General features: G+C 43.3%; 1 pseudogene; it reads right to left on the bottom strand.

Moving 5' to 3' along the window:
- Positions 1–1,086: 1,086 nt before the first annotated feature.
- LOC110317901 overlaps positions 1,087–23,381 on the bottom strand; it is a 57,035-nt pseudogene continuing 34,740 nt past the window's right edge.

The following is a 23,381-nucleotide window of genomic DNA, read 5'->3' as shown; positions in this document are numbered from 1 at the left end:
GGGAAGCAAGCCAGTCAAGAACATCCATGGCCTCTGCTTCAGCTCCTGCTTTCTGACCTGCTTGAGTTCCAGTCCTGACTTCCTTGGTGATGAACAGCAATGTGGAAGTGTAAGCCGAATAAACCCTTTCCTCCCCAACTTGCTTCTTGGTCATGATGTTTTGGCCAGGGATAGAAACCCTGACTAAAACAGTAACTAATCCAGATTTGTAATGAACTGCTTGAGACTGGGTTCCCATTTTCCCTTATACATGCATTGCATAGTTGGGCCAGGCACCAAGAGGCTCAGCTAATTTTGCTGAATAAAGCAACAGTTTCCAGTAGATAACCCTCTGCTTCAATTGGGCTCTCCATACTGAAGACTAGAAATATGGGACTCTCTCGTTTCTGGAAATTTTTCTTAAATAGTGGAAACGTCTCGGGATTAGTACCTATGAACAGCATGTCAAGGGAATGTTAAAAACTCCCCAGTCACCAAACTTTCTAGAACAGGGCAATCTAATAGAAATATAATGTAAGGCACTTCTATAATTTTGATAATTTAGTAGGCATAGTAGAAAAGAAGAGAGATGCATAGAATTGATCTTGTTTAAAGTATGAAGGATAGAGTTTTTTTTTTAGATCAGACAATTTTTATTATTTTGTTAATTTATAAAGTTAAAAACATTTAAACTTTTGTCTGTTCTTATAAGTAGATGTTACCACTCAATTTTTGAAGACTTCAAGTCAACTAAATCAGAACTTTAAAAAGCATTAATGATCCATTTTGAGGCAACCTGTGTGTTCTACTGTTAATCAAATTTGCTGTTCCAATAAGCCCAGGGACTGAGATAAGATGGAGCTGACAACTATCTCCATAATCCTAAAAGCTAGGTGAAATAAATGTCCTCATGGTCCACAAGACAGTCAAGTGTAGCCAGATGACTCGACCAGCAGCGAGCTTGTGACTACATAACTTCTAGCAGCAGAACTCCCGGCACAGCCATGCGCAAATGCTTTCAATCAACTGCAGATTAATTTCTCTGTAAAAAATAATTTTTAAAAATACTCTAAAATATTGCTCACCTGCCCACAAACATGAAACACATCAAAGATCTTGTTTGTCTCCATTTTCCCCTGTAGAATCAGGTGCACTGGAAACCTTATTAGTTTCAACAAAAATAGATTCAGAGGCAGCTTCCAAAGAATTGTTGATCTAAAGAATTGGTGGTGTTGGGTTGGTAAAAGGCTGTTGTTGCTTGGGCATTGTATTCGATTCTATTGTTTTTCTGCCTCTTCTTTTACCAAGAATTTTAACACAATTTGCAGGTGTATGTCCTGTTGTTTGACTGGCAAGACTAGCCAGAATCCAACCTCGAACTTTGGGTTGTTCTTTGAGGGCTAAATCTAGCCTATCACTAGCACGGAAAGAAATTTCTTCATCAGACACGGCAACAAAATTGTATTCTGCTCTTGCAACTACATGGTCATCCTCACCACTTGCACAGTTGGTGTTGTCTGATACTTCATCATTTCATGCAGATAGAAGTTTCCAGATGAGATAAGGACCACCAAGGATAACAGCAAAGAACAGGAATATTGGCCAAGATTTTGCTGAGTTGGTCCTCGACACTAAGGCAGGCCACAGTTCCTTTGCTTTCTGCCCACAGGTCCTCATTCTCAGAGCTTCTTCTTAAACCCATCATCCACTGTAACCATGTATAAGGATATCTTATAGTCCTAACTAATGCAAAGACTAGAAAAAAAAAAAAAACCTTCGTAAAGTGTATTTTTAGCTGGGAAAAGTGATTTGCTACATCCAATACAGCCCTGTTATAGACAGCTGAAAAAGTAGCATCCATCATCATGCAGACAGAGGCAGATGCATGCATGATACTTTCAATGGACTGAAATGCACCTCTGCTGCTTTCTTCAGCTTGCAGAACAAACCTACTAGGAGGAAGATCATCTACACGAAGGCGGTTAAAGCCCAAGCCATTGAATCCATAACTATAAAGGGCTAGAGCTTCCATAAAATGAATTTCCATAGGCTCTGTATCCAGAAGAAGAATGAACTATAAGCAGGTCTGAAAGTGTTTACATTGTTGCTCCCTGTCTGCTGGGATGACCTGGGAAGAATAGGTGTAAGTGTAAGTGTTGGTTGTCCAGGTCTTGTCAATAAAGTAGGGCCCAAATCAGCAGATTGGAAAGTGAGTCCAGGGCCTGGCCCTGGACCGGCCCCGGGAATTTGGCAAGTCTCCCAGGAGGATAGAGTTTTTTAAAAAGAGATTTATTCATTTAATTATAGGCGTGCTTTATCTGCATGTAAGCCTGCATGGTAGAAGAGGGTATTGGATACCATTACAGATGGTTGTGAGTCACCATATGGTTTCACGGATTTGAACTCAGGACCTCTGAAAAAGCAGCCAGTGCTCTTAAATGTTGAGACATCCCTCCAGCCCCATGAATGATAGATGGATTTTTATGAACCCTAAGAGAGTCAAATTTTTACTGTTTCCACACACACAAGTCAAATATGAGCAAGGCATTTTGCACTTTGTTATAACTATCACACATATCTTTGAAATTTGCTCTGCATTTCATGCTTACAGCTGATCTCTATGCTGTTTGGGTCAAGCTCCCGGTAGCCAGCGGTGGCTGGGAACTACCCTGGTAGGTAGCACAGCTCAGCTCCACCTTCTTAGCTTCATTTGCCTTTTTTTCCACAGATGAAACAAGAGGGCTGGAGATAACCACGGGATACTGTTCAAGACAGAACTTAAGGAGCTTGGGAAACACGTCAGCTTCCCTGTTATCATTGCCAGTTGGAGTTTTTAAAGATTAATCTTAACTCTGTGTGTGTGTGTGTGTGTGTGTGTGTGTATGTGTGTTCGTGTGCACACTCGCCACTACACCTGCACACACTCTAGAGTTACAAGCTGCTCTAGAGTGAGCCACTGGACATGGGTTTGGGGAACAGAGCTCAAGTCTTCCAACCTTGTATTCATTGGGTTGGTTGATCCCTTGCTGTGTGGTTTTGTATGAAGCCAGACAGTTATGAGGAGGCTCAGAACAGAGGCTAGTGTGGTTCAAGCAGCACTGGTGGATCCTATAGGACTCGCTGGTGTTCCTAGCCTTGCTTTTAAAAGTCTTAGTTACAGCCAGCTCAGGGGAGGATGCGAGAAGGGGGATAAGGTGCTGTCAAGTTCACCATCCTGGGAACTTCCCTCACTGTGGGTGCGTAGTCTACTGGGGCAACTGTGCAGAGGTGATGAGTTCTGTCTGAAGCCTGGAAGAGAAACTTCCTTCAAACCAGGGAGCAGTCCGATCCTACAGCCCCGAGTCTGAACAAATGTGGGACACAGGAAATGACCTGGGAAAAGAAGTGTGGGCAGCGAGCAGAGCAGCAGTGTGGTCTGAGGCCAGAGTAGGCAGATCAAACTGATTCAAAAGACCTGCATAGCAGATTTAGGACCCAACCAGCACTGGATGGGAACAAACAGAACAAGACTACACTGGGGTCTTGATGCTATGTTCCCCATAAGCTTAGATAAACTTACCATGGGGGAGTGTGTGTCTTACCGTCTGTTACAGGGAAGGTTTTTCATCTAATGATGGGTATCTTTACCGTTCATTGCTGACCGTGGTGGCCAAGAAGCAAAAATAAAGCCAAAGCCACCAAGTCCAGAAGTATTATTAAGGTCCAGGAAGGGAAAACAGTCATGGCCCCTTTGATCTTAAATCTACTGAAGTGGAAATACTGTATGAATTCATTAATATCTTCAAGTAAAGGCTCCATTGAGATGGCTGCTAAGGAAGGGGCCCATTCTTTGAAGGGAGCTTGCTGTTGGACTCCTTTGACCTGAACACCCTTTCCTTTGCCTTGTGTGTCTAGACTCCAGATAAAATCCCACATGGTAGGAAACCCCTACTGTTTCTTACAGCAGAAATATGTTTGTAGTCTTAACTGGTTCAGCTAAGAAAATTGAATGGTTTCATCCCTGCCTCCTCTAACACTATGACAACATTCTGTCCTTCTAGAGCGAGCATGCATCATGAAGATGAGGTGGGAAGCAGGGCATGTGCCCATCCAGACGCCTTTTCAATTCTATATTATGGTCCACCGATACACACATGAATCCCGTGTATTTTAAATTTTTATCTATACAGGAGAAACACTGGGCTCATTATACACTGGGCATTGCATCTCTGATGGACATTAAAGAAGATTACAGTCCATTGCTGCCCTGGGTGTATTGTTTTTTTCTCCCTCATTAGCTAGGAGCTAAGACAGCCAACCAGGGCCAGCAAGAGCCAGACATGGGTGCTCACAGACTTTTAAAAGTATATTTGGCCGAAAAGTAAGTCGAAATTCTCCCCCTCCTAATGAATTTCTGCTCTGAAATCCTCTCTTCTGTATCAGGAAACAGTTCACAAGGAATGAGCATCTTGTTTCTCTGATTTGCATTGTGGAAAGAAAGGGGAAAAATAGCACAGATGCATTCAGTATTGTACAAAGAGCATATACGGGCATTTCAATCCCTAATATCGCACGAGTTTCTGATGCTAATGTAAAATATGTTCTTTCTGCATTTATAATCATGATGAGCAGATGGTGAAGACGGTTTAAAGTAGTACTGTATGGCTATTAAAATAATGTATGCTGTTAGTGAGTCTCCCTAAAACTGGAGTTTAATTGCTTATAAACACATACATTAGAAGGCACCATGATTCTAAGAGCCAGCTTGCTTTGCGGGGACAATAGTGGTGCAGAGTTTCCTGTAGCAGGCTTTGGCCAAAAGATGTCTCCTGGTAGCAGATGCTTTGCCGTGCTTGCTCTCTCTTAAGGAGATTTAATCGACAAAAAAAGAAATGTTAGGATTGCCTCAAAAGGACATTGGTCTCTTAAAGCAATCTCTCTTTAAAAAAAAAAAAATGAAGCTGAAATGGAAAATTTGAGGGTGGTGTGAGCTGGGGGAGGGGACAGAAGGGATAAAGTAAGAAGCTGTTCCAATTTTTTCTTTTCTCGTTCACTATCCTGCCCAAGCAAAGCATCAACAGCGGCATTTCGTGATTTTTTTTTTTTTTCCGAGATTCAATCGATTGTACAGTGGCTGTGTTTTCTGAAAGTAAAACCCTCCATAGAAGAACACCTCCTGGTCTCCATCCGAAGGGCTTCATTGCTCAGTCACTGGAAAGGAGACAGACCCTTCCGCCTCTGACGCCTCTAGACCACCCACTGGGCCCCCTCAGAAAGGAGATGCCTCCCCAAAGGAGGTCCTGAGATAATCAAAGCAGATGACTAAGTTGGGGAGGATGGGTCCCCTTGAACACCGGCGAGTGAAGGGGGACTCACGCTGTTTGCAAACCGGAGGAGAAAGGAAGGAGGCAGCGGAGGAGGCAGGCTGAGCGCCAAGGACCCTAAAAAAGGCAGCAAGTTTCAGAAAACACTCATTTGACTAATTTGCCTAATATAATAAAGAAAGGATGGTCTTATTTTCAAAGTGGTGATTGATTAGGTGGGCCTTACGCTTGCAGCACGGGAAGTGAATAATGGTTGTGAATAGATACAGAGAATATCTCACCGAGAAGGGGAAAGAAATCCATAAGTCATATGAGGCAGAGCACAAAAAATACCAACGGACCGACATTCAGAGAGAGTTTAAATAATAACAGACTGGATCTTGGAAGGGCTCCAAGGAAACAGGGCTAGAAGGAGCTACAGGCAGCATAATGGCTCTGAGACAATAGGCAGTGAGCGAGGGTCTGCACATGCTCGTGAATGTGCTATTAGCGCTTTCATTATTATAATTACCTAAGTTTAAGGTCAACTCACCTGTGTACTGCTGATAAACTGAATGATTTCTTCTAAAACAGAAATAGCTCTTAAATTACCCAGAATGTTATAGGAATAGATAACCCACGTGGCTGAGCTATGAGACTAAGCCCCAGTCTGGAGGAACATTATCCCTGTTAAAGAATGTCCATAGACTCCAAACATATCTGCAGCTCTCTCACACAGATGCCTAGATACATGCCCCACTGTCTTAGAACACCATTTATCTCAGGTAAGATGCTGCCAGGTTTGGATCCTTGAACTACAGTTTTATGACCTCTGATCAGTGGTCAAAACACAGCCTCCATCCAAAAGAGCTCTAATGAAAGACCTCTGAAACACTTGTACTGTGAACATCTCTGAATGATGTCAATCCACAGAATTTTATTTTAGCGGTAAGACAGAAGATTTTGTCATAGAAATAACTCAAAGTCTGTGATTCAGTCATTTATGAATTCTAACTAGTGGAAAATAACCACTTGAAATTTCTGATACAAAACCTGTAAGGGCTGGAGAAATGGCTTCGTGGTTAAGAGCTCTGGCAGCTCCCTCAGAGGACCCTGGTTCTGTTCCAGTACCCACTTGGATGCTTACAATACTCCGGGAGATCAAATGCCCCCTTCTGGTCTCTGCAAACACCAGGCCCGAATGAGGTACACATGCATACATGCAGGCAAACATTCATTGACATGAGCTAAAAATAAAAAATTTTAAAGGAATTATAAAAGAGTTATATTGACCTACAGGTAGGTTTTTAACTAAATCTCAGACACACTGGGACTGTAATCCAGCCAACATGACTTGAATATTTCACAGGTGAGCGGGATGTTCATCAAGCTCAAGTTGGTTGCAGAAGTAAGATAACCTTTCAAGCAATTTTCAGGCCAGGTCAGCTCTGTCCCTTTCAATAAATCAGTTAAAATGGTGGCTTAATTCACGAAGTGGCAAGAGTAGCATTAAGGAGTATCTTGAGGACACTAAGTTGTTATGAATGCAAATTAAGGTGGTGAAAGTTAGACAGGGAGATAGGGTTGACTGCCCAGGAGGTTGATTTAATACATATCTAGAAAGCAAAACCAGCTTTATTTTGGAGTTGAATACGGCTAGTTACAGCTAAAATCTAAGTCTAAAACACCTTACATTTCTATGCTGAATGCCTATTTGGCCATACAGTGGCCGAGTATGTTGCATCTGATTTTTCAACACCAACTAGTATGTTCCAATTCAATTCTGAGATGAACTCTCAGAGTCTGTGCAGACTTCATGAGTAAAGGGACCCAGGCCCCTGAGGTGGTCACCTGCCAACTGTGATGGCTAGTTTAGACTGTCAGCCTGACAACAGCGTAGAGTCACAGGAAACGCGTGAGTCTTCATTGTCTGTTCTTGACCAAGGATGTGAAGACTGGTGAAGACTACTAGCCCCTTCAGGTTCTTGCTTCGACTTCCTGCTGCGATGGACAGTGAGCGGGATTGGTGACAGAACATAAACCCGTTCTACCCTGAGTGCTTTTTGTCAGACATGAAACTAGGTCACCAGCCCTAAGCAGACTCCCCATGCAAAGGCCATACTTTGGGGCGGGGCTACAAGTTGAGAGGATTCCCATAGCTCACTTCAGGGTCAATGATTTGCTTAATCAGGGAACTAAAAAAAAAAAAGCATATTCTAGAGGACGTGGGTGGACAGCTGAAGAGGCACGCAGAGCAAGGCTGGAAGTTCCTGAGCACGTAAGACTGTGCTCCTGTGGAGTTAGTGCATGTCACTAGCCGGGTGGGACATCAGGATGCTCCCTACCTTTCTTGTCGTATCATTGCCCCAGGATTCACAGATTTAATCAGGTACACACAATTAGTAAAAACACCAATTTCATGGCTGAACCCAATCCTCTCTGCTGGATGTTAGGGCACAGGGCTGCAAGTTTCAATCCTAATTACACTCATGGTCTTTCTGACATGACCAGCCCTTCCCTTGAAACTCTATTAGGACTCACCAGCAGCTGTCTCAGCAGCCTGAACTCAGATGTGATTGGAAGAGGTGTGTGTGTGTGTGTGTGTGTGTGTGTGTGTGTGTGTGTAACCAGAGAGAGTCCTACCATTCAGGAAGGACCATGTTTTTGAAGCTGTGGGCCACAAAGAAGGGCAATAGTCAAATTTATATTTTAAAAATAGTGTTGGGTACATTAAAAAAAAACAGATTAAAGTAGATTAAGGAATAAATAAAACATGTCATTCTAGGAAAGCGGATGCTGCATTTAAAAAGACTAAGGATAGCCAAGTAGAGGGAAGTAGGGATAAAGAGAGGGACAGTAATAAGAAAGGGAGGGGGAGAGAAGATCGAGGGAGGGAGGGAAGGAGGGAAGGAGGGAGGGAGAGAGAGAGGGGAGAGAGAGAGAGAGGAGAGAGAGAGAGAAGAATGAAATAAGAACAGGCCAGTTGATGTGCCACAGGGAACGCAGGGAAAGGCATACACTGCTGCCACCCAGTGAGAGCCTTCTTCTGTCTCATTGCTCCTGGCCACTTCCTGCCCACTCCACCTGTGCACACCACATGTGTCTGACCTCAGAAAGGCACCCAAAATCCATCTGTATGGCTGGCCTTTGTTTTATCAAATCAGATGGGTTTAATCGTTTATAGTCTTCATTCTCAGCCTCGCCCTACAAGTCCATATTTATTTTCTGTATATGGGTGATCTGTCTGTGTACCACCTATGTGCCTGGCTCCTGTAGTGGCCAGACAAGGGCATCAGATGCCCTGGAACTAGAGTTAAGAGTCATGAGCCACTGTGTAGGTACTGGGAACCAAGTTAGTGCTCTTGAGCACTGAGCTGTCTCTCAACTTCTACAATTTTGAATCTGAATATTCACCCAGCATCTGATGTCTAAAGAGTATGTCTACCAAGAATGGAACACTCTTCTTGCCTCAGTCAAAAGCACCACCACACTCCCAGTGGCTTATCCCCTAAGTCCTGACTCCTTTTCACCCCCATGTTCTGGCTGTCAGTAAGTGCTGTTGACCTAATTTTCTATATACGCTTTCAGTCTTTTGCTTGAGTCTTCCCTGTCCCGCCCACCCCTTTCTCAGATGTAGGCCACATAGCCCCCTCTTGGGCTGCAGGGAACTGTCCACACAGATCTTACTGCGATGACTCTTCCCCCTACCATTCACTNAAAAAAAAAAAAAAAAAAAAAAAAAAACTATTTTTAACACAATTTTTGGTTTACAGAGACACTGAATGGAAAACAGAGAAAGGATCCCCATATAGCCCTCCTCGTACCTTCGCCTGGTCCCTCCTACCGCTAACATCTTACATTAGTGTAATATACTTGCTGCCGTTCACATTGAGCCAATATCAATGCACTGCAACGACCTAAAACTCCAGTTTTCACTAAGGCTCGTTAGTGCCGTATTCTCTGTGCCATCTGACAAATATATAATGACAGGTGTGCGTGATGACACGCAGTAGTTTCACCACCTTAGAGCACATCTACGGTCCTCTCCCTGTTCACCGCATCCTCTTTCTACTGTCTGCATGGCGTTGCCTATTCTGGGATGAAGTAGCTGGAATCGGAGTTGTGAACTTAGACTGGTGTCTCTTGCTCGGCAACATGAACATCCGGTTTCTCTGTCTTTAACTGGCTTGATAGTTCACGTCCGTATTACCCTCTCACTCCAGACCCCAAGCCAAAGTTACTGCTGCCACTCCATTTTACAACACATTTGTTTCAAATTCTTTCCTAGCTCCGTTTGAAAAAACATTTTCACTTTGTTTCTTTCTCCAGTAAGTTTCATCTAATGACATACACAGAGACCTAGAGCTATGCTGGGTTAAATACATGCTTTTATTATTAAATAGTTCCCAATTTTTGGAAAGTCAGTTGTACCAAACAAAGTATGTTCAATATTTGTTAGATGTGAACATTGTAAAATGGTTTATAATACTTCATGGAATGCATCTCTTGATTTATAATCTTAATCAAGCCTCCACCACCACCACACACACACACACACACACACACACACACACACACACCTTCCAAGGCTTTCTGAGTCTTTTCTGAGGTCTCTTCTATCTCTGCTAACATAGAAAGTTGCAGGCTTAAGTGGAAGAGTCAAAGTGTCAGTCCAGGTACAAACAAGCCAGCCATGCTATTCTGAGAGGAAAGTATGGAAATAGCAAGGACTCTGAAGAAGTGATCCAGGAAAAAGAGCTGGTTGGGTTAGAAAAAAAACAAAAAAACAAAAAACAAAAAACAAAAAACCAGTAATAAAGCTATTTTTAAAAGTGGTCTTCCAAATGTTTGAATAAATGAAAGGAAGCATATTTTGAAGAAGTGGTTACCCTCCTGAGATGCTGTCAAAGGCAATTTTCACTAGAGGTCAAGGAAGATTTATTCCAAAATTTATTCTCATGCATTTTAAAGATGTATTCACCTATTTATATATATATATGAGTGCTCTGTCTGTATGCACACCAGAAGAGGGCATCAGATCACAGATGGTTGTGAATCACCATGTGCTTGCTGGGAATTGAACTCAGGGCCTCTGGAAGAGATGTCAAGTGCTCTTAACCACTGAGCCATCTCTCCAGCCCTCCCATGCATTTTAAACACCCTTTAAATGCAACCCTGAATGGGGGTAAATCAGTGCTCTTATTAAGAAAAAGCATGGCTTTGAGTTGTGTGTGCTTGGGATCCAACTCTTCAATATGGACCTTAATATCACTTCTCAGGTCCAGATCCTACAGTCTTGCAGGAGGCCACCACTCAAGGCTGTTGTGAAAATGTGGTGCCAGATCAAAGAACAAAATGTCCATTGCACATTAAGCTTAGATCATACACTTTAAAGTTGGGCAACCTTCAAGGTGGAGGAAGGCTTTCTGCTCTGAAGAACTACGGCATTCAGTGGCTGGCCTGATGCTAGATGGTGGAGAGGAGGAAGGCAACACAGAAGAAAGGCAGCTGAGGGCTGTTTGGAAAGATGAATCTTCAATGGGGTGAACAGGCTTGCTCCTGGGTAAGAACTTATTATTCGCCAAGCACAGTGCTTGATACTGGGACTTCAGTCTTCACGTCTGCTATGACCTGGATCTAAAATCCTCCAGACTTCACGGCCCAGCACAGCACAGCTTGGTAGCGGGTGTTTCTTGGTAGTAGCTAGATTGTATAGGCTAACCTCATCAATCTAGACCGATGAATTCAAAGCTTAGTGGGATACTAGGTGGTGGTGGAGTGATACATAGACCAAGCAGGGTTGCTAGGGCATGTCTTCTCCCACTCCCTCTGTGTCTCCTCCCCTCCTCCTCCCCCTCTCCATCTCAGTTTCCCAGACACCTCGATGTTTCCGATACATGCTTCACCATGAGGTTATGCCTCCATAAGATCTCAAAAGCAGTAGGGCCACCCAAGTACATTCGAAATACCAATAGCCAATTCTTCTAGCCAGTTATTCTTCTAGGCCTCGTGGTCAACATGTTTTGGGGAATGTTTGGGAAGCTGTCCCTAGCTCCAACTCTCTTTTCATCAGCATTGCTTGCCTTATACAAATCAAGGTCAACTGAATAGTTTGGAGATGGGTGTCAGAGTGGAAAGAAAGCGTGCTTTTGTTGCAGTCCCTAATCTCCCGGTTTTTGTTCTCCCATGTCAACCCTATGGTAAAATACTCAGTTTATAGTCTTTCCTCATTATACAGCTGACTTCTTATGCCTGCCTTTTCCGGGTTAAACAAACAAGTTGTTGAAGCCTCTAATGACTAAGTATTGCTCATCTTTAAAAAAAAAAAAAAAAAAAAAAAATCAATGAGCAGATTCCCCACCTCCCCTTGACTAGTAAAAGTAATTAACCGCAAGTTCTGTTATGAGAATTTATTCCTTAAGAATCTGCCTGCTGGAGAAAAATTAGTTTTCATCCTCGATATCTTTCTGATCGCTTTTGCTTCAGTAGATTTTATCAATAAAGCCTTGTCATTGATTCTTTCCAGAATTAGCTTCCCCCGTGTCAGAGAGAATAGGCTTGTCCAGTTCCTCTTTATTAACTGTCACTGCCATTTTCCTTAAAAAGTAGAATTTTCTTGTGGGGCTGGTAACGGGAATGTCTTTTTTTTTTTAAAGTTGGCACTAAGTGTGTGTGGAATTTTTATTATTCCTTTTACCTGAGATTTTGTGTCTTTTGACCAAGAACTATCCAGTCCCAGAGCTCCCTGCGAAAAGCACTACTCTAAAGTTATTTCATTAAGGATTAAATGGTACGTGTAGCTTTCTATGAAAATTCGTGACTAGTAAAGTGTTATTTTCACCCAGATCTTGCCTGTCACGAGTGTCGCCATCTTTGCTGAACATCATGAGAGTTATTTCCTCACCCTGTGTCTGAAGCTCTCTTCTTTCAATAAAGCTTCCGGGCAGTGTGGCTTCGCCCACTTCTTCCCTTTCAGAGTTTGTTAACTGCTCTTGACTCTCTGAAAGCTTTCTCCGCTGCCTTTGCTAGCCTGGCACTCAGATGTGGAGTAGAGGCTCTTCTGCAGCCTTCTCTTCCACTTCAATCAGAACAATGGCCTGCTTACTGGGGGTCTTCAGCTCCCTTGGCTGGGTGACAGCTAATTTCTTGCTTTTATCCGGCAGAGCACCATAGGAACCCTGTGCTTTTTTTCAGCTCCCTGGCTCTTGACCGTTTTCGGGGGTCCTCATATGAGCACCTCACTTCAGAGACCAACAGAAACGATGCCCAATCCCCAGCTCAGCCGAAAACACACTGCCACGTTCATCAATCAGCAGGAATGTACATGATCAGGGCACATCACTCACCAAAAATACTTCATCTATTTCAGATAAACTCAAGAGTCTAAATGGCCACAGAGACATGCCCCATCAGCTACTGAAAAGCTCCTCTTAGGAGACTTTAAAAAAAATTTTTTTAAAGGTGGATTTGTTTCTTATATTCCATTTCCTGCTGATGCTTTATCTCAAGTATACAGTGTCTGATCAATTAATACAGTGTCTTCTATAGTGTCTCCTATATATCTGAAAGATCAGAAGAAGAGAAGAGGACCTGTTTCCCTTTTTATTTTGTTCTGGACGTTCTAAGCTATACGAGTGAGACAGTCCCTTCCTGATAAAGAGGAGTCAACATGTAATCTTTTAAACTTTCATATTGATTCCAAATACTAAAATGGAAAAAGTAATGTCAAAGATTTCAAAATTATAGCACGCCTTTTGTCTTCACTTCCTCCATAAACATCACTAAAATGGACGGCTTAAAAAGTAGAGCCAAAGGAGGCATTAACATGCTGAGTTAGAAAAGCCAAAATCAGAAGAGAAAGTGACAAGTTTCTACGGATTGGAGTGCTTGTAATAGACTCAGCAGAAGCGAGGGCGGAGATGGGGGTGGGGTGGGGAGGGGGGAGGGGGGAGGGGGGTGGGCGGATGGTTCGGCTGCGAGCCCTGAAGAATCCTTATCCAGGAGTGCTCCAACCCCAGTCCTCCTCGTGCCCACTCCCCACCGCCAGTCCTACGGGAGAGTCAAGGTTCAAGTTGGGAAAACTGAACAAAGGAAGCTTAGATCAGGAGTGAGGCTTGGGTTCCAGCAGAGAGACAGTGTAAGGGCTACAGAACTGTGGGGACACTTCCCCTTGGCCTCTTCCTGCGACTGGAATGCCAGAAGCGGGTCTCTCCAGCAGGAGGCAGAGGATTTTCAAACAAAAGCTAAAAAGCCTCGGGGGGGGGGGGGAAAGGTCTCGGGATCTGACATTGCAGAATTTCCCAAAAGGAAAAGTTCTGAAAGTTAGAGCGTCTCTTGGCGACACCACCACACTGCGAGCCCTGTTGTCGAGCCCCAGATTTTCCCTCACAGTCGTTAGTGCTTCCGTCACTAATTGAAACCAACGCGCAGGCGACTGCTGAGGAGAAATCGCCAGCACGTTAGAGACTGGAAAAGAAGCTGAGGTGACACCGCGGCGAGTAGCCAGGCAGGAGGGATCCTTAAGAAGAAAAATGAGGCCACTTCTGAGGAAGACAATGCATTCGTGTTCGTGAGACAAATGCCAGGCGCAGGGAGGGAGACTCCTCAAAGGACAAGACAACTTCAGAAAGTAACAGTGCAGCGCCTGTAATTAATAAAATTTGTAAATGACGTTCTGTATATAATCAGATTCTTCTGGTAACTTGAATGAAAAACTATCAGTGTGGAGACTAGCTGAGGAATTATTTTTAAAAATAAAATTAGAAGATCAAACTCTGAGTTCTTACATGTGGTTAATACATTTCTCAGAAATAGAAGACAGAGAAGATGAAGAAGGAAAAGAAAACTATCAAAGACATGATGAAATTCTTCTAGAATTTAAAACCGTGAGTCCCCAATTTCTTGTTTCTCTTCTTGCAGCTTTAGGGGAAACATCACAATCAACAGACACAAAGTTCAACTCTTAAGTTTCCCATCTGGACTGCTTCCTGCCTCAGTCACTAGCAGGAAAAAAAAAACTAGAAACGAGCCCCACCCGCTCCAAGGCTCCCAGCATCCCTTGCCAGCATCCCTGCGGTGGCCATTTATCTCCTCTTCTGGGTGTGCTGAGCCGGCTTCACAGAAACTACCTCTAAAAGACAGAGTTGAACACACTTCACATCTCACACTTAAAACCTCCGAGTGGCTTTCAGGGCATCTGAAGGAGACTCTAACACGCCTTAAAGGTCTGAAGGGTCTGATCACTCTGGTATCTCCAGCTTCATACTGTATTGTGGTCCTCTCCGGTCTCTACCCAGGTGCATTATCTTCCTCTCAGTTGCCCTGGCTGCTCATCACCTAGGAAACCACTGGTTTCCAGTACAGAATTCTGGGATGCTAAGTCTCACACAGACAGGAGCAGAAACTCAATATGTGTCAGCATGCTCGCCTGGCTAAAGCCCAAGTTTCTTATCTGTAGATTGCTGACAATTACGCTTACCAGAGAGTTTTTATCAGGAATAAATGACAATAAGGAATTCTCATCATGGTGCTGGAAACAAAATAAGAAGCCAGAAATTTTAGCTATCCAGTACTATGCAAAACACCATCCAAAAATCCTTCTTTCCAATAGTAACTGATTATACATTGTCATTTGTTTATTAATCTGAAGGCTCACAAGCTCTATTTACATCTTTAGTTTGTGCAGTTCCTCCGAACAGTAACTTTTATAGCTTTATTACCTTTAGCACAAATAAAAGAATTGATACCAGAGATGAAGAGCTGGTTTAACCTAGTTTGCAAGAGCTGACTGTTAACTGTTCAGGATTTCAGCAGGTCAATGGTTAAACATGCCTTGGGTAAAAAATGGTATAAACCCCGGGGAGATGTCTCATAACCTTCCAAGTGTTTGCTGTGTGAGCGTGAGGACCCGAGTTCAGATCAGTATGCAGGTAAAAGGCCAGGCATGGATGTATGGGTCTGTGATCTCAGCACTGGGGAGGCAAAGGTAAGAGGATCCCTCACGCTCTCTGGCCAACTGGCCTAGCCAAACCATGGAGTGCCCAGATCAGTGAGAGACCCTGACTTAAAAACTGAAGAGCGATTGAGGAAGACACCTGACAACCACCTCTGCCCTTAACACATGTGTATACACATATGCACACACATACACACACACACACAAAAACCACATGTACGTATGCATACACACACATACTTTTGAGGCAGTGCCTTCACCGTCACGATGATCAACATTGTCCTTAAGCTACAAATCAAAATCAATACTTCTCTGGAGTTGCTTCTTGTCAGGCATTTGGTCACAGCCACCAAAAGGGGGGGGGCAGATTTAAGTCATAAAGATAGTAATTATTCAAAACGCTTCAGTTTCCAACTCCTTTCTATTACCCCTGCTCTTAAAGAGTTATAATTATTTATGACTATTATGCCTGATTTTGAAATGCTCTGCATTATCTCTCTATGACCTCTTCCCACTTCTATATGCAGTGACGTCATGTTGTGTTTAAGGATGGCCTTACTGAGAGTATTCATTCTATGAAAATTAGCAGTTGCTTATCAATCCAGAAGTAGGTTGTTTATCTCTAAAAAGGTGGGTTGTAAACTCCAGCATGCTGGTTAGTAAAGCCCATTATGTGGACATCAGACACAAATAAAGACTTCAAGAGATGTGACAGAAATCTTTTAGCAGAGTCGATACCTCAGTTCCCTCTATTCTATTCACGAGTTCTCTAGATGTCTCCTTAAAGCAGGAAAGCAACTTTAAACTTATAGACGATTCTTGTTAAATCTGGTGCTCAGTCACGTCAGTCTATAGAAACAAATGAGGACATTTTGTGAGAAAGACAGGTTCCTGAAGCTAAGAGCGTGACAGTCAACAGTCTGATGACAAAGCAAGACACAAAAGCCTAGACAGGGACCAAGAGAATCTAGCAGTTTGAGGATGCTAATCGAGATGACCCCTGAGAAGTGATATAACACATTGTAGAAGAAGGATACTAATGACCCCAGAAGGGACCCAGAACCACCAAAAGAAAATCTTTGCCATCTTCTATGCACTACTTAAGAAATCAGACAAGGATGTGGCAGGCATTGAAGGTATTGAAAATACTTCCCACTAAGCATTACCTAGAAAACTGGTTATCTACACATAAAACTATAGAGCTGGACATATCACATATTTAAGAACTCTACGAAGGCATCCAAGCTTACAGAGAAATAAAGCTGTAAAATTTAAGGAAAATCAAGAGAGTGAGAGTTCATGACACTAGATTTGCCTTTTGTTCCTAAGGATGGGAGCAACACAGGCAACAACAACAAAGTAGGAAACTGGGCTTCGTAAAAACTAGAAACTTTCACACATGTAAGACCATCAAAGGAATGTAAAAGGCAGCCAGCCATTAAATAGGGAGAGATATTTGCAAGACATGTATCTGAGGAGAGTATAAATATTGGAGTTTGGAGCAATGATTCAGCTCAGAGTACTTACTGCTCCTGAGCAAGACATGAATTTGGTCCCTAACACCCACCCACATCAGGTGACTTACAAGTGTCTGTTATTCCAATTCCAGAGGATCCAATGCTCTCTGGTCTCCTTAGGCGCCTGCACTCATGTGGTACAAAAGTACGCAGGCACAAATACATACGGACAAAACAAACAAACAAACAAAATTTCAATAAGAGTGTATATATTTGCAGTTTATATGTCTAATTAAAGACTAATGTGTAGTGTATAAAAAGAAGCCCTACTCGTGAGCAACAGCAAAAGAATCCAACTTTAAACCATCAAATGTGCTTAGTCAATATGCTCAGGAGAAGATATTTACTCATTATTCTGGAAATACAGTCAAAAGCACAATGCAATGCCAATAGTCAAATTCTGGGCAGAAGATAGCGTGGCGACTACCAAGGGCTGGGGAGAGGGTATTACTGAATAGCTCGCATCCGTGCTGCTGGAACGTTCAAGGGCTGTTAGTGGTGAGAACTGATCAGCAATGCCAATATTGTTTTTTTTTTTTTTTTTTAGTTGAACATATTTTTTTTTGTATAATCCACTCCGACCATGATTTTCCTCATCTCCTCCCTGATCCTCAGTTTCCCCAGCCTTCTAATGCCTTATCTTCTCCTTCTCTCCTTTTAGAAAAAAAAAAGAAAGAAAGAAAAAGAAACCAAAATAAAACAAACAAAAAAAGAAAAAAGGAGAAACAGACACACAACCATAAAAACACAAAATCTGAAACCATTAATTCATAAGTAAAACAATAAGTTTAAAAAAATACCCAAACAAAACAATATGAAACAAAATATGCTATTACACTTGTTTTGTGTTGGCCATCTAACGCTGGGCATGGGGCCTGCCCTGACATGTGACTGGCATACTCTGTGAGACTCCACTGAAGACCAGCTTTTCCTTTGTGAGTGACTGTCAGTCAGAGATAGCTTCTTGGGTAGGGTTGGGAGCTCATGCCTGTCTCTCGGTGCTGCTAGCCCATCTGGCTGAGACCTGTGTGTGATGCCAGTATCATGTATGCATCATCCTGTTGTGTCTGAAAGACAGCTTCCTTGGTGGCATCCATCACTGCTGGCTCTTGAGATCTACCTGTCTCTTCTCCTAAACAGTTCACTGAGCTCTGAGGGGAGGGTTTAATGGAAACACCCCATTTAGGATGAGTGTTCCGTGGTCTCTCACTCAGCACACTGTCCAGGTGTGGGTCTCTGTGTTTGTTCCCGTCTACTGCAGGGAAATCTTCTCTTGTGACAGCCGGGTGAGGCACTGATCCATGGATACAGCAGGAGTCCAAAAGCTTTAAAAATACACAAACTAGCAACTTCCATATTATGTATGTTTGGCTATCGTTTAAAATGTTTTAAAAACATACTTTTTTGTTTTGTTTTGTTTTTTTCTAGGCAGGGTTTCTCTGTGTAGCCCTGGCTGTCCTGGAACTCACTCTGTAGACAAGGCTGGCCTCAAACTCAGAAATCTGCCTGCCTCTGCCTCCCGGGTGCTGGGATTACAGGTGTGTGCCACCACACCCGGCCTATAAACATACATTTTGTGTACATGGTTAGTTTTATACAAAATGTGCAATTCAAAGTGAAGCAAGCCATCTTCGCTCTTTGTGGTTCATTCCTTCTGCAGGAGTTGTGGGTGAGATACGAAACATATTTACTGAAATGTGTCTGTAGCCATCAACAAGGCAGCCTCTGTATACAATACTCATTGTAAGAGCTTGTGGAGAAAGAGAAAAAAGAAGGGCTAGACTGGAGAGGTGGGTGAACCACAGGTGGCTGGCTGGTCTCCAGGATGTTAAAGGTGTCGGAGATAAAAATAAGGCAAGTTGTCCCTTATAAAAGATAAAACAAAATATACGGTTATATAATAATAAAAACAAAAGATATGATTTCAGAGTATTAACTAGCCAATACCCTCCCCCAGCCTCACCCAGAGTCCCTCCCATATTTTCCTTTTCCTTTGACACTGGCTCCATCTGAGCTTTACCCTTGGCTCAGGGCTTTGAAGAAAAAGGAAGCTACCATTCTCAGAGATGCTTCTGAGGTTTGTTTTCATATCCTACGTGCTGAAAGGAACCTCCGAAGATCAAAGTGTTAGTCAAGAGTAGAGTTTGCAGAGTGAGATCACACTCCCCAACCCTCAAGCAACATGGAGACTGAAAATGACTAGCACAGGTGTGTTGTGATGTGATAGTCCAGGGAATGAAGTGTTGGGGATGAAGGTACACAGGAGGGCTCTGCTGGGAGTGGGTGGGGCGGTTTAGTCAGCCCCAAGACTGGCCTAAGTGGGAGACTGCAAGGCAGACTGGCTCTTTGCTTTGTAGAGCATTTGGCAAGGAAGGAGAGAGAGAGCAAACCCAGACGGATAGGAAATGACAGAAATTGTTCCTGCCACTAGAGGAGCACGGTGACACTAATTACAATTAGTTATAGTTAATAGAAAAAGTTTTATCAAGCGCTCGCCTTTTGTTGTCGCTCCACAGGTGAATCTGTGTGCTGAGGAAGGGAGCCTTGCAAAGTGGGAAAGGGCAGTAGGGCACAGAGAAACTTTCAAACTCAGTGAGCAGGAAGAGAGAAAGGAGATGAAGACTGCAAAGGTTGGAGAGAACAGAGAAAGAGCAGAGGCTTGATGAACAAGGACCGGCATCTCGGGAAGCTTGCCAGCTGGCTGTGCCGGTCCTGTATGTGACATCACTTTCATGGGCTTAGCGTGTGATTGCTTCTGTGACTCACTCACCCTGGTTAGAGATCAATCCTGTCTTCTCAGCTTGGAAATCCAAGCCTGCTGATTTCCATTTGAGTTCCTTGATTCTGGTGATAGAAGGCACCCGTGGGGCTTTTCGGGTCATAGCCTACTGGTCTTTAGCCTTAAGCGCCTTTTCCAGCTGCCCCATGATGGTGGCTCTGGCTCGCTTTCCCTGAGACTGCCACTTCATCAGCATCTCACCTCTTTCATATTCGTCTGTGCTGCGACCTCTCCTCTCCCTTTCAACCTGTCTTCAAGATTAGGATCAATAATGGTGCTGGGCCTTTATTCAAGTGATGGATAGCCTGGGAAACTCTTATCTGGGCGGGCTTGCTGTCTCTGTCTGATGTTCCATACCAGCCTTCAGCCTGAGAGTAGTAAAAAAAAAAAAAAAAAAAAAAAAAAGTCTTTTTTTTTTAAAATAAAAAAAGATGGATGATCTTCTCTTGTTTCAAATAAGAAGGAAAACGTTTTGATCAGGCCACAAGCAAAGTGGGAATCTGGTTCAGTTTTGTTCTATGGCATCATCGAAGATCCCTTCATGGCTTCTCTTTGTTTCCTTTGATAAGTTGATAGCCAAAGTAGACAAGAACGCTCGGATCTTGAAGGAGAGCTGTGAATAGAACTTAACGTGGTTGAATAGTAATAGTACCCTGCCACTGAGTTTTGTTTTGTTTTGTTTTGTTTTGTTTGTCTTCTGCCTTTTCTTTCAGATCCAAGAAAGAAAGATTTCAAGAAGTAGCTAAGCATCGTAATGTCCAAATAAGAAATCGCCCACATCCACCACTGCCCAACCTGAACTTCTTAAACCTTCTGGGGGAAGTGGCTCCTATGTATTCTCATAAATTTGGGGCTCCATTGTTTAGCCCTGAGGGAGAAGAAATGCCTCCGGGGAGTAGTTATACCCCATCTTCTGCAGTCAGCGTTGGCATGGGCTGTTGTTTCTTGCTTCTTTCCAAAACAGGGTTCCATCCCCAGCCACTCTTCCAAAGCCTGCTCATTGAGATTGCATTTCACAGCACTCGCCTGTTGCTAACATCTACAGACCTGAGAGCTTTATAAATAAGGACACTGGCTCTTGTATATTTTAAGAACTTTGGTCAGCGTAACCAAATCCACTAGCCGAATTCCAGCTTCTCATCTTTTTTTCCCCCACACTCTGTCTCTCTATGGGGAAGTCCGGCTTTCCACTTCCTGCCCAGTACTGGTCGCCAACTTTTTATTCAAGCCAATCAGAAAATGCCATAGACAGATGAGGAAGGGTGGAGAAACATCTTCACACTGTACGATTCTTCCAACACTTGTCAGAGGCAATACACTATATAGAACAGCTAAAGAAAAAAAAAATTGGAAATTTAATCCTCTCCTGGTGACTGTTAACCATAATGTTATTAATTACGTGAGTGAACCTCAGAAGGTACATACTTTTCTCGAGACACATTTTGATCTCTGCTACCTTCAACCACGTCCCTCTAACATATTGTCTCTTCTCCAGACCTGAGATTCAGATCTTCAAAGTTTCCAAAGCACTCAGCAAGGGCTGCACTGGAGACCAGCCAGGGGGAAACCTGATTAAAAAAAAAACACAAAAGACCTGTTTGGGAACACCTGCGCTGGAGAACAGCTAAGTGCTCCCTAAGAAAGCTGGGCAAGGCAAAACTGAGAAATGAGTAAGTCTCCAGCCCCAGCTGTTCAGAGGGTCAAGGAGGAACAGTTGTACGTCCAGGAAGAGGCTCACTAGAGGCTGTGTTTCTACCGTTTATTGTAGTTAAAGCTTTGTCACTCCGAGGGAAGCCTGTCACCAAGGTCTGTAATGGGTGGACTATTCATTCGTAAGTGTTGATACTGCTTCGCATATCATTCCACAGCCCACCTTGCTAACAGCACACTAGATGTTTTTGGTGGGGAGCAATTATTGCCCATATAAAAAGCACACTAAGGCTTTATATGAAGAAGAAATCATACAGAGAAGGAAGAAAGCCCACGGCCTCTTCCTGGCAGTCCCCGTCGCAGGCTCTGCCAAGAGTTCTGGTTGCAAAACATTGCTTTTATAACAACAATCAACTTCATAAATGGCAAAAACATGAACTTGTTTGCTCCTGGGAGATTTTTATTATTCATGCAGACTTGTAGTCAAATACAGAGGCTCCAAAAATACTTGAGGAGAAAAGACCCCAAGGAGAGACAATCAATAGAAGGGATTTTGCAAAATGAATTTAAAGGATTCTTATTCTTAGATTCAAAGGCTGGGCGTGGTGAATATACTGAGGAATTTGCATTTTTCCCCCCATGCTTGAAGGAAAGGCAAAGGCCTATCAGGACCTTGTGATTAAAGAGAATGGGAGAAGGGAGGGCTTCTTTAACAGCTCTCTTATAGCCAGCTGTGTTGTTTGCACCAACAGAAATTTCCAGAGTCCCGATATAAAGCTGAGTGTGGCAAGCCAGTCCAGCCTAGTGACTCAGTCTCCGTTGGAGGGTCTTTGAATACAACTGTCAGATAGAGGCGGCTCAATGTGTACCCTCTTGCTGCTGCTTTCTCTTGAGATCTTGGGTATCACCGTTCCTGGTTTGTACTCAACACCAAAACATCTCTGTGCTTTCAGAACTCTAGGCAAGCGCTCTATCAACTGAAGTACATCTCCAGCCTGCAGGCCGTCTTCTGTTTCTTTATTTGCACTAATCTAACTGAAGAGTAGAGCTGCTGGTGTTCTTTTGTTATCTCTGTGCTGTGTTGTGACCCTTATTCTTTTTTAGGGTCATCGACCATTGCCTGATTGATATCTAGGGGTTTTCTTTTTGGGACCTCACTGTGTTGCCTATGTTGCCTCGATTGGTCTCCATATTGCATCCTCCTGCCTCAGCCTGCAGGAAAGGTGGGACTACATGCACGTGGCACCACGTCAAGATTGCTTTATGGTATAGCATCATGTAGAAGGATCAAAAATAGCAAGGATACAGTTAATTCTGCCATTGGGTGCCATTGCAACACTTCATGGCAGGAAAATCGAGGGTCTTCATGGACAGACTGACAAACTGAAATGATTCCCCCAAAATGCTGATGGCAAGGGTAGTCTGGGCTTTCTTTGTTTTTCTCTCTACCCCTCCCCATATTCTTGAAATATATATTTCTTCCTTTCTTCCATCTTTCTACCATGTGCAAATTTCTAACTATGTAGTTGAAGTTGAGGTGTCTTTGACTCTGTCCTAGCAGAAATGGGACTGTCCTTAGTCACATGTCTCTGCTGGTTGGTCCAGAGGTGAGCATGGGACAAAGGTTGGTCTAAGAAGAAGAAAGCTTCCATAGGTGAGGAACAACTGGTGCTTTCTTCCCGGAGTGGAGAGTCAGTAATTCTGATCATTGTTGGCCTCCATTCTTAACAAAGAGGACAGCCAGTCTGGAGAACTGTCAGACTTACAACAGAGAAGAGGGACTAACTGCAGGCTGGTGATGCTGTTGAGCTTCTGAGACACTTCTCACAGGAAATTCTCTCAACTCTGGATTGTTCTAAAGCTTTTCCCCTAATTATGTGTGTCATTTACACCCTGGATTTCAAACGCATCCGAAGCACACCAGTCCCCAATGCAGCATCAACCCGTAGATCTTCACCTTCCTTCCATGGAGATGTAGAGGACCCTCCCCCAACAATGGAAATAAAATGTCAGGGCTGTCCAACTTAGAGACTCTTTCAGGAATGTATCCACAAGAATTTAAGGTCAAAAGTTGAGCTTTGAATAAGTTGGCAATCTCCAAAATTATGTAGAGCTTAAAAACAATGACTCAATCAACAGACACAGAGAACACCCAGGAGCACCCAGGATCTCTAAGCGCTTTGGACCTAAGGATGAGTTCTGTCAACTCCTGGTCACCC

Source organism: Mus pahari, chromosome 3 (genome assembly GCF_900095145.1).
Source record: "Mus pahari chromosome 3, PAHARI_EIJ_v1.1, whole genome shotgun sequence".
In the NCBI taxonomy this organism is placed as follows: domain Eukaryota; kingdom Metazoa; phylum Chordata; class Mammalia; order Rodentia; family Muridae; genus Mus; species Mus pahari.
The sequence above is the reverse complement of the archived record's forward strand: the minus strand, read 5'-3'. Positions and strand labels throughout refer to the sequence as shown.